This window comes from Myotis brandtii, unplaced genomic scaffold, assembly GCF_000412655.1.
Source record: "Myotis brandtii unplaced genomic scaffold, ASM41265v1 scaffold436, whole genome shotgun sequence".
Lineage (NCBI taxonomy): Eukaryota > Metazoa > Chordata > Mammalia > Chiroptera > Vespertilionidae > Myotis > Myotis brandtii.
The window spans coordinates 2,817,849-2,827,188 of record NW_005366679.1 but is presented as its reverse complement, the minus strand read 5'-3'; the positions used below and the strand labels follow the sequence as shown (position 1 = coordinate 2,827,188).

The 9,340-nt window shown below is 42.8% G+C and overlaps 1 protein-coding gene across 6 annotated transcripts in view; it reads left to right on the top strand.

The window, feature by feature from the left end:
* Positions 1-457: 457 nt before the first annotated feature.
* The window catches only part of PLCH1 (phospholipase C, eta 1), a 175,226-nt gene continuing 166,343 nt past the window's right edge, over positions 458-9,340 (top strand). For 5 of the 6 annotated variants that reach the window (XM_014546231.1, XM_014546228.1, XM_014546226.1 and 2 more), the window contains exon 1: positions 458-719. The gene's annotated coding sequence lies outside the window, so the exon portion shown is untranslated. Of the gene's footprint in view, positions 720-6,197; positions 6,311-9,340 lie in introns of those variants that run through there. The other variant, XM_014546227.1, reaches the window with a different exon arrangement.

Below are 9,340 nucleotides of genomic sequence, written 5' to 3'. Positions count from 1 at the left end.
GGTTGTAACGCCATAAACGATGCTATTTTCCTAGAAGGGTAGAAAACAGGAGAGGCGATAAGATAGGCGGTTCGGGATTCTCTTTAAGATGTGGTCCTGACATTGATTTACTTTGGTGCAAACTGCAGCTTCCAGTCCCTGCACCCTGACCTCCAGTGTCGTTTCGCCAAACTCCTTTACCCTGCCACCCCCCGAACACATCCCTGAACTGAATATCAAGGGGTGTCCTGGATTTGGGAGCCTTTGAAACTTTAGAGGAAAAGACTTCATTCCCAGTACTGCTGGCTCTTGCCTGCCGGGGAACCCCGCCAGGGGGTGCCGGCCCAGGGTCAAGGTCCTGCCCTCGGCCCCTACACCCAGCAGGTTGGAGTCCTTGGAGGCGGCGGGAGCTCCAGTCCACTCCCCCAAGCTCCAGTTCCTGATTTCCGCGGGAGCTGCGGGCGGAGGGAGGGGGCTGCAGAGTGAGCGTGAGGATTTGAATGAGAAAGCAGGTTGTGTGGCCCCGCGCCCCGCTCTTCCCAGCCCGGCTCGCTGGGGAGGAGGGGTTTGCTGACTGGTGGGGACGAAGTGCCCTTTTGGGGGGCTTTCCAGACCCTTGACAGGGTTTTGGAGTTGGAGCCACAGGAGTCGGTAACTCATCACCCCAGCACTTTGGAGGTGGCTCCTGTGCCGAGGACCCCGAAGAATCCTTCCTCTGCCGAACCCTCAAAGTTGAGCAGGTCAGTGCTTTTGGGGGAAACGAGAAAGAAAAGAGGGGACTGGTTCCGCCAGCCCAGGTGTGCAAGGGAGCAGGTGGCCGAGCTCCTCTCTGCAGTCCGGGGCGGGACACGCTCTTTAGGACTGTGTGTGCGTTGTGCGTGGGGACCCCGCAAGGCTCTGTGCGGAGACCTGGACCCCGGCTGGTCTTGGGGTCCCATCTTTCAGAAGGACGTGGGTGTGTGGGCGCACGCAAGAACTTAATTCTCAGGTCTCTTGCGGTGGTGGGTGGGGTCTCGCCGGGTGGAAGGTAACGCATACTGGTACTTGCTGGATGCTTCATCCCCCCGCCACCCCACGCGGGATCGCGGGGACCCCTGGAGAGAGCAGGTCCACGTTTCCCAGCAAGGCGAGCGCTGTGCGGGGAAGTCGGAGGGAGTCTCACGGTCCTTCCTGAGCTCGCTGACCTCTCGCAGGACCCTGTCGGAGCAGACCGGGTGCTCTCCGTGCGGGGAGGATTCGCTCCGTTGCCTTTTCCTGGACTCAACTAGGGGCACCCGAGCGGCGCGGGACCGCGGAGGAAGGTCGCACCACGCGGCGGCCACGCTCTGCGCCTGCGCGGGGTTCCCATGGCGACGGGGCCGCGAGTCCGAGACGCCACCCTGCGCGCCCCGAAGTCCTGATCCCCGGGGAGCGTCTGTGCCGCCCTGTCCCCCTCCCCTCAGGACCTTTTCTTTGTTGTTTGTATCGTGGAATCAGTTTATGGTCTCATTCGGACCCTAGGAATTCAGCGTTAGAACAATCACCAACTCAATGGAAAACTAAGACACCCCCACACCCTCCCGCGTGCCGACATGACCACTGTGATCATAGACGGAAGAAAATGGTGAGAAATTGCTAATGAGGGCAGTAATTGAGACTTTTCTCCCCTCCTTCTTCTAGCCCAGGAAAGTGGAGACGAATAAAATATAGTTACTTCCTGGTTAGGCATTTCAAAAAAATACCAGGTGCTTGTCTGACGAGGACAGCCCTGTGCCTCCTGTCCGCGAGGTGGAGAGCAGGGCGTGCGCCACCCGCAGCACCTGTGTCTCCTCCTGGCCTGTCTGTGAGAACGAGCTGCGCTCCAAAACGGACCAAAGAAAACGCCAGTGAGAAGAGACAAAGACTGTCTCCCGAGAGGTGATTGTTTTTCCAGTAGCTCTGGCGTTTTGGCCGTTTCTGGCGTTAATCTTAGAAATGATCTGCAGGGAATGTTTCAAAAAGCCTTGAGCAAGCCAGTCAGATTTCTCAAGACTTCTGTGAAGAGAGTCATTTTTCTTTTCTTAAACTTGTGAGTCTTGACAGCTCCATCCCCCTTTTTAAAACTCCCGTTTGTTTACACACAGGCTAGCATTTGGCAAGGGTACACATCTTAAGGAGTATGCAGGAGCTGTAGCTTCTCAGTGCTCATTTTTCTCAGGTTGCAACAGTATTTGGCAGTAGGATTGATATACCTAGTGGCTTATATTAAATAAACATTGATTAGAATGAATGTAAAATGGAGTTCTCTTCCCTGGGTAAAGTGTGGCATAAAAATACCTCAGATGAAGTAATAGCGCTGTGTCCTGTTTTAAAGTAATTTGCCTTCAAGGCTATTCATGGGAGGAGTTTTCAGAGAATATCCTTCCACCATCAGCAAATGAAGTCAATATTACTTTTCAGATGATTAGCAAATAACATGTTACCTCTCCCATCCCATTCATTATAAATGCCTGTACATTGTGCACTCTATCTAGATCAAATGCTTAAAAATGTTTCATTAAGTCCTCCCCCCCTTTTCTCACAGTTAAAAAAAATAGAAAAACTCCTCATTTTCAGGTTCAGATACTGTGTGACCCTATTTGATGGCTTGTAACGGGCTCCAATTCCCTAATTCTCAGTGACATGTGTTTCTGCTGGCTTCAGGAGGTACACTGCAGTTTAGCAGATCATGGATAATGAGATTGGGAGTGCTTGGGGGGAGGCTGGGCAGAGGCGGTGGGAATGAGACAAAGGGAGTGAAGGCTGATGGGTAGAGCCAGGATTTATAGCTGCACCGAATTCTTCATAAAAGCAGTTGAAGGTACTGCTGCTGTTTGATACATCTTCCCACATCATCACCAGCAGTTAAATTTATTTTTAGAATCAGTTTTCTAAAGAAGTATAAGGATGGAATTATAAAAATAGAATATGATAAAGGTGCTTCATGTGAAGGTGCCAAAATATACTTAAAAAATCTTAATTAAATGTTTTCTACTTAACTTCTTCATTTAGTCCACACATATTTATTGAAAACTAATTACACACAAGGCAAGAGAAATAAATCTAGGTCCCTGCCCTCAGTGAACTAAGTAAGAACTGTGAGTTCTGAAATAATTCTAATGCTTTTCAGGTTTTTCAGGGTAAAGATGCTTCCTATGTATGGTTCTCTTAAGGAGAACAGTTTATTTAGTGCTGAGCAATCAGATTTCTAGATTCAGAAACAAGTGCTTAAACTTTGGTTAGAAAAATAAATGCTGAACATTGTTTTTGAGCATTTTAGATTAAGAGTCTATATTTGTGGTAGAAAGCATTGTGGGCACCTATCTGCTTACAGTTTTGTAGTACAGACGCGGCCCTAAAACCTAGTCTTGGCAAGTGTAGCTCTTGAGTTTGAGAGGAACAGAGGAACCCTGTAATTCTCGGGTTTCTTAGATGAAGATAAGGTGAGTGATTCAGTAGTCCTTTGTTCTGGCTCCCTGTTTCATGGCATAATAAACCTCCTGCAGCTCCCTTCTAAGAATAGTGTTGGCCTGCATGCTTGAAGGATCATGACTATTATTTCTCTGAAAATAAGGCAAACCACCCCACCCCCCAAAATGGTGGGGGTGGGGGAGGAGATAAAATTATGGTAGATGGATAAAAGAATACAATAGGGCACTGAAACATTTTAATTTTTGAGCTGGAGTAATTTCTAGGCATTTTTGGTGAGTTTAGACTATAAAAATCCATTATAGCCACGACAAACCTGGCCTAATATTGACCAAAGTCGATAAATGTTTTCCTCTTACCATTCGTAGGACATGGAAGGGTAGGGAGACGACACCACCTCCTGAGTCAACAAGGATCAGCTCAGAGAAGCTTGCTGAAGAGCACCCCCATTTGGTTATTGCTCTTTGTCTAGGAAAATCAGGCTCTGCTGTGATTGTGGACCAAGTGGTGCAGAACTCATTAGTTTCAACAATGCCTCCTCTGCCTGGGAAGCATGCTCCCTCTTCTCCCTCACAGGGGCTCATTCCAGGCTGGCTCTGCTCACAAGGAAAATCATTTAGACACAGTTCAGTGGACACTCACTCACATCTCTTTGACACCCGTGACCATTTTTGTTTAAGGAGAAATCCAGTACTGCTGTGGGAGGGTGTGCCAAATTAGAAGTGCATTTTAAGAACCCTGTGAAGAAGTTTACACAGCTTTATGTTGTTATCCTCAAGGTCGCTGTCTTCTGCGCTTCAAAGTAAGAGGGCAGGATGGATGCAGAAGGGACAACTGAGAAAACTTTTATGGCAAAGTTAAAAACATTCTCACCAACTCTGCATGTTGGATGTACGAAACTACCTACCTGTGCCTCTTTATTGTCGTCAAATTACAGAAAAAGATACCAAGGTAGATACCATGTTTGTTGTATAAACCAGGAAACCCCGGTCCAAGGTTGCTAAATGGTTTTCTCGAAGTCACACAGCCAATAAATGGCAGAACTGGGATGAAAATGCCAAGGTTTTGATTTTTAATAATCCCAGGAAGTCTGGGGTGGGCAGATAGGAAATCCTTGCTCTACACTTGGTATTTGCAACTATATGAAATTGCTGTCGTTGTAGATATAAAATGGTCAAACATCAGCAATGTTATGTGATTTAATCTAGTTTCATTGGGTGGAATTGGCCGTGGACACCTTTTGATTATACATTTTGTTATAAGCATGTATGTGTCATGAGAATGTACATGGTGCACGTGCATAAATACAGAAAGTCTTTTTCAGTATCTATCTTGGCCTGAGGGATCCTGGCATGATTAGATTTAATACAAGGGGTAACAGTTTTACTGGTTATTTATTGTCCAGTAAATATCTTAGCCAATGGGTTCTGGAAGAAAAGAAGGAAATGAGCATTAATGTATTCCAAACCTGTGCCTGGGCATTTACTTTATGTCATTTTAAAACTCATAATAATCGAGAGATGCAGAAATTATTATCCCATATTACTGATGAGGCTCAGAGAGGTTAGTTTCTTGCCCAGGATCTGCATGAGCATGGAACAGACTTGGAATTTGAACCCAGGTCTGCCTGCCTCTATGCTGTATCACATCACCTTGCCACTCAGAAGAGCAAGACTGTATTTGTGAAAAATATTGAGTGATTTTCTTTTCAAATTTACCATTCCATCCAAAGTACAGACAAATAGAAGTGATTCTGACCAGCTTTCTGGTGAGTGGAGGAGCTGCCTTTCCTATTTGGAGGTTAGGAGGTTATAAATTCAGGCCCGGCTCCAGAAAAACATTCAAGACTTTGTTTATAAACTATGTTGGCTATTTGTTTAGAAGTGAGTGGTGATTAGGTTCTCCTCTGCGGATGCTTTTCCACATCAAAGTAGCCCACCCTTCACTTCTAAATTGTCAAATTGCGGTGGGTCTAGGAGAACCCCTCATGGTTTTAATGTGTTTCCTGGCACCCCAAGACTTAAATATTGGTTTTCTCTTCTATAAACTTTGCTCACTTATTTTTCTTGGGATAGTATTTGAGAAACTTAGTGCTGGATAGAACCAGATGGTGTCTTCCTGTAATGTTTTTCAAATTGGAGATCAGAATCACCTTGGACAGTTGCTGAAAATTTCTAAACTTATTGCCAGAAGCTGGAGTTTTGGAGCCCTTAAAACTGCTCTGCTGGGCTGTTGGAAAATGGAAATTGGACCGTCCTGAGATTTGCAGTATTTTCGAGCCGGTTTACCCAGGAAGAAACTGAGGCCGGGGAATGTCCACACTCACACAGCTGAGTTGGGACTTGAACCCTGACATTGCCGGTAGACGCCTGGCCTAGTGTTCTTGGTAGCGCCCCACAACTTGAAAGCACGCAGGAACTCCGCTTTGCAATTCAGCCAGGAATTCAGATACAGCACAGAACCCCGGAAGGCTCTCTGGGTTTCCCTCTTCATGAGTTTGTTTTCTGTAGCTTATCCCACCAGCAGCCTCTTTTCTCTGTGGCTGGTTCTGAATTTTAGCCAAGGACTTACAAAGCTGTGTGGCCATTCAGCTGCCCAAGCTTTACCTGTTAAATTGCCACTGGAAGGCAGAAGGATCTAGTTTAATGCCAGCATACGTGAGTTACTGATTAACTGATCTAAGGCAATCATGGTTTCTCTTTCATCTGCCTCCACTTCCTTGTTGCTAGTCACAAGAGCCAAACATTTGAATTCAGCTTCCCACTTCCCTCTTCTCTCCCTCTTCAGTTTCATTGAAGGGGCCTCTGGACTTCAGAATAGGTCTCCATGGATTCCCAATGGAACCCCTGCAAAACTACCCCTGGTGGGAACGTTGAAGGGGTCACAATTCTGGACCAGGAGTGAAGTGAGTTGATTTGCTGTGCCATCATATGGAATTTAGTTCTCTAGACAGCCTATTTCTTTTTGACAAACAACTCTTTCTTAACTTTGAGTGATATGGGAGCTATTGAAAAGAAATTAATTTTTTGGAAAGAGATTGCTTTGTCGAAGAGAGTAAGGTACTCATCTAAGAAGTTAGGATGATGTAAAGACCCTTTTGATTTTCATTTTAACTTAAAGACTATTGATTCCATACAACCACTTGTGTAAAAGAGAAAAGGCAGGGTTGAGAAAAAAAGGGAGGGGTTCTTTATGCATATAAAACATCTCTGGAAGGACACACAAGAAACTAATAATGTTGGTTGCTGGGAGACAGGTACCTATTCGTTGTATATGCTATTCATTATATATGGTTTGAATTTTGAAATTTCAACTTAATAAATAAAATAAAAATAAAAAAATACTTAGGTTTCAATAATAAATAAGTAACAACCTCCTGGCTCCTAAGTAGTAGAAATAGGAGACTGGGAAGCAATTTTAAAGAAAAGGAAAGCAATTATCTTTTTTATTTATCTCTCTAAGTTTCACCAAAATTCACATTCAGTAATTTTTTTTCACATTTAGTAATTTTTAAAAGCACTGTTCTTTAAACTTTTGGATTTTGATAACAGGGCTGTGGAGGGCTTTTTAAAAATTTTTCATAGTTTTCTTTCCTCTCGTAAAGCATCAGTTATTGGCTGCAGCCAGACTCAGTGGACCAATGGGAATCAGACTTGTCCCACTCCTGAGCTACTAACCCTATTTTATGCTGGCAGTGTATTTGTTTATAAAAGAATGAGACTAGAAATTTCTTCTCCCCCCTCTTCAGTCCCCCCACTTTTCAGAGAAATCCCTGTAATGTGATTATTCTTTTATTTTCCTGAGCAGTTCTGAATGTGAATGTCAGAACACTGACATTTTGTCTTCTCAAATTGAAAAAGAAGAAGAAGAAAAAAGAAACTTGTATACAAATGTTTTATTCTGAACCATGGCTTTTCTTGTTTTAAATAGGTTGTGAATTGAAAGTATTTTTCTGTTTACTGGGTAAAATGATTAAAATACAGTCTTAGAAAAGAGTAAACACAAATGGTGTACCAACTTCTTTTTCACTTGTCAAAAGAGAAAAGTGAAGTCTATTATTTAATGTCCAAGTTTCAGTCAAAAGCAAAAACTCAAGTCAGGGCCAGCTCTCAGTACAGTCTTGAACATTTCTTATCTAAAACTGGGTGAAATAAATTTTAAAAAAAATCTATTTTCCTCCAAGAATTGTTCTTACTGCTGCTACTTTTTATTTGTTAGAAAAGAATAACCGAATAACTGCTTAAAAGGGCATTTAGTGAATATTCTCTCTCACACTTCTGTTTTTCAGCCAGTCAGTTCTTTCTCTTATAACCAACAGTGTTATTCCTTATGTATTTTTTTAAAAAAGATATTATATATGTATGCTTTTTTTCCTCCTTTTAAAAATCAAATAGTAGTACATCATCCACATGATTCTGTATTTTTTCTTATAACAATGTATCTTGTATATGATTTCATATCAGCATAGAGCTCCTTAATTCTTTTTTAAAAAACTTTTTAAAGAAAGTAGTTTTAGGTTCACAGCAAAATCGAGGGGAGGTGCAGAGATTTCCCATGTATCCCCTGCCACCGCACATGCATTGCCTCCCCATTATCAGTGTCCTCTGCAGGAGTTAAAATTTGTTACAATTGATTGGTATTGTACACTCTATGGGATTGGGCACATGTATAATGAAATGTACCCATCATTATGGGATTGTACAGAGTTTTTCCAGTGCCCTAAAAGTTCTGTGCTCTGCCTATTCATCCCTCTCCACCCTTCAACCCCGGGCAACCACTGATCTCTTCTATGTCTCCATAGTTTTGCCTTTTCCAGAATGTCATACAGTTGGAATCACACAGTATATCGCTTTTTCAGATTGGCTTTTTGCGCTTAGTAATATGCATTTAAGATTCCTCCATGTCTTTTCATGGCTGATAATTCATTTCTTTCTTTTTTCTTTATAATTTACTTAACTTTTCTCTGATTGTTTTATATATATTAATCTTTATTGTTAATAGAGATTCTTACAGATGTTCTTCTTTTTTTCCCCATTGACCCCCTCCACCTGGTTCCCACCCCAGGCCTCTGCCACCCTATTGTCTGTGTTCATAGGTAATGATTATATGCATATAAGAGCTTTGTTTAATCTCTTCCTACCCCCCTCCTCACCCCCCTTCCCTCTGAGAATCATTAGTCTGTTCCATTTCCATGCCTCTGATTCTATTTTATTCACCAGTTTATTCTGTTCATTAGATTTCTTATTTGTTTATTTTGATTTTTAGATCCAATTGTTGATAGGTATGCATTTGTTGCCATTTTGTTGTTTATATTTTTGATCTTTTTCTTCTTGTTCCTCTTAAAGAATACCCTTCAACATTTCATATCATACTGGTTTGGTGGTGATGAATTCCTTTAGCTTTTTCTTATTATCTGTGAAGCTCTTTATCTGACCTTCAATTCTAAATGATAGCTTTACTGGGTAGAGTCATCTTGGTTGTAGGTCCTTGCTAGTTATCACTTTGAATATTTCTTGCCACTCGCTTCTGGCCTGCATAGTTTCTGTTGAGAAATCAGCTGACAGTTGTATGGGCATTCCCTTGTAGGTAACTAACTGCTTTTCTCTTACTGCTTTTAAGATTCTCTCTTTGCTTTTGCCCTTAGCATTTTAATTATGATGTATCTTGGTGGCCCTCTTTGGGTTCCTCTTGTTTGGGACTCTCTGTGCTTCCTGGACTCGTGAGTCTATTTCTTTCAACAGTTAGGGGAAGTTTTCTGTCATTATTTCTTCAAATAGGTTTTCAATATCTTGCTCTCTCTCTTCTGGCACCCAGAATGTTGGTACCCCTGAAGTTGTTCCAGGAGCTCCTTACACTATCTTCATATTTTTGGATTCTTTCTTCTTTTTGCTCTTCTGGTTGGGTATTTTTTTGCTTCCTCATATTTCAAATCATT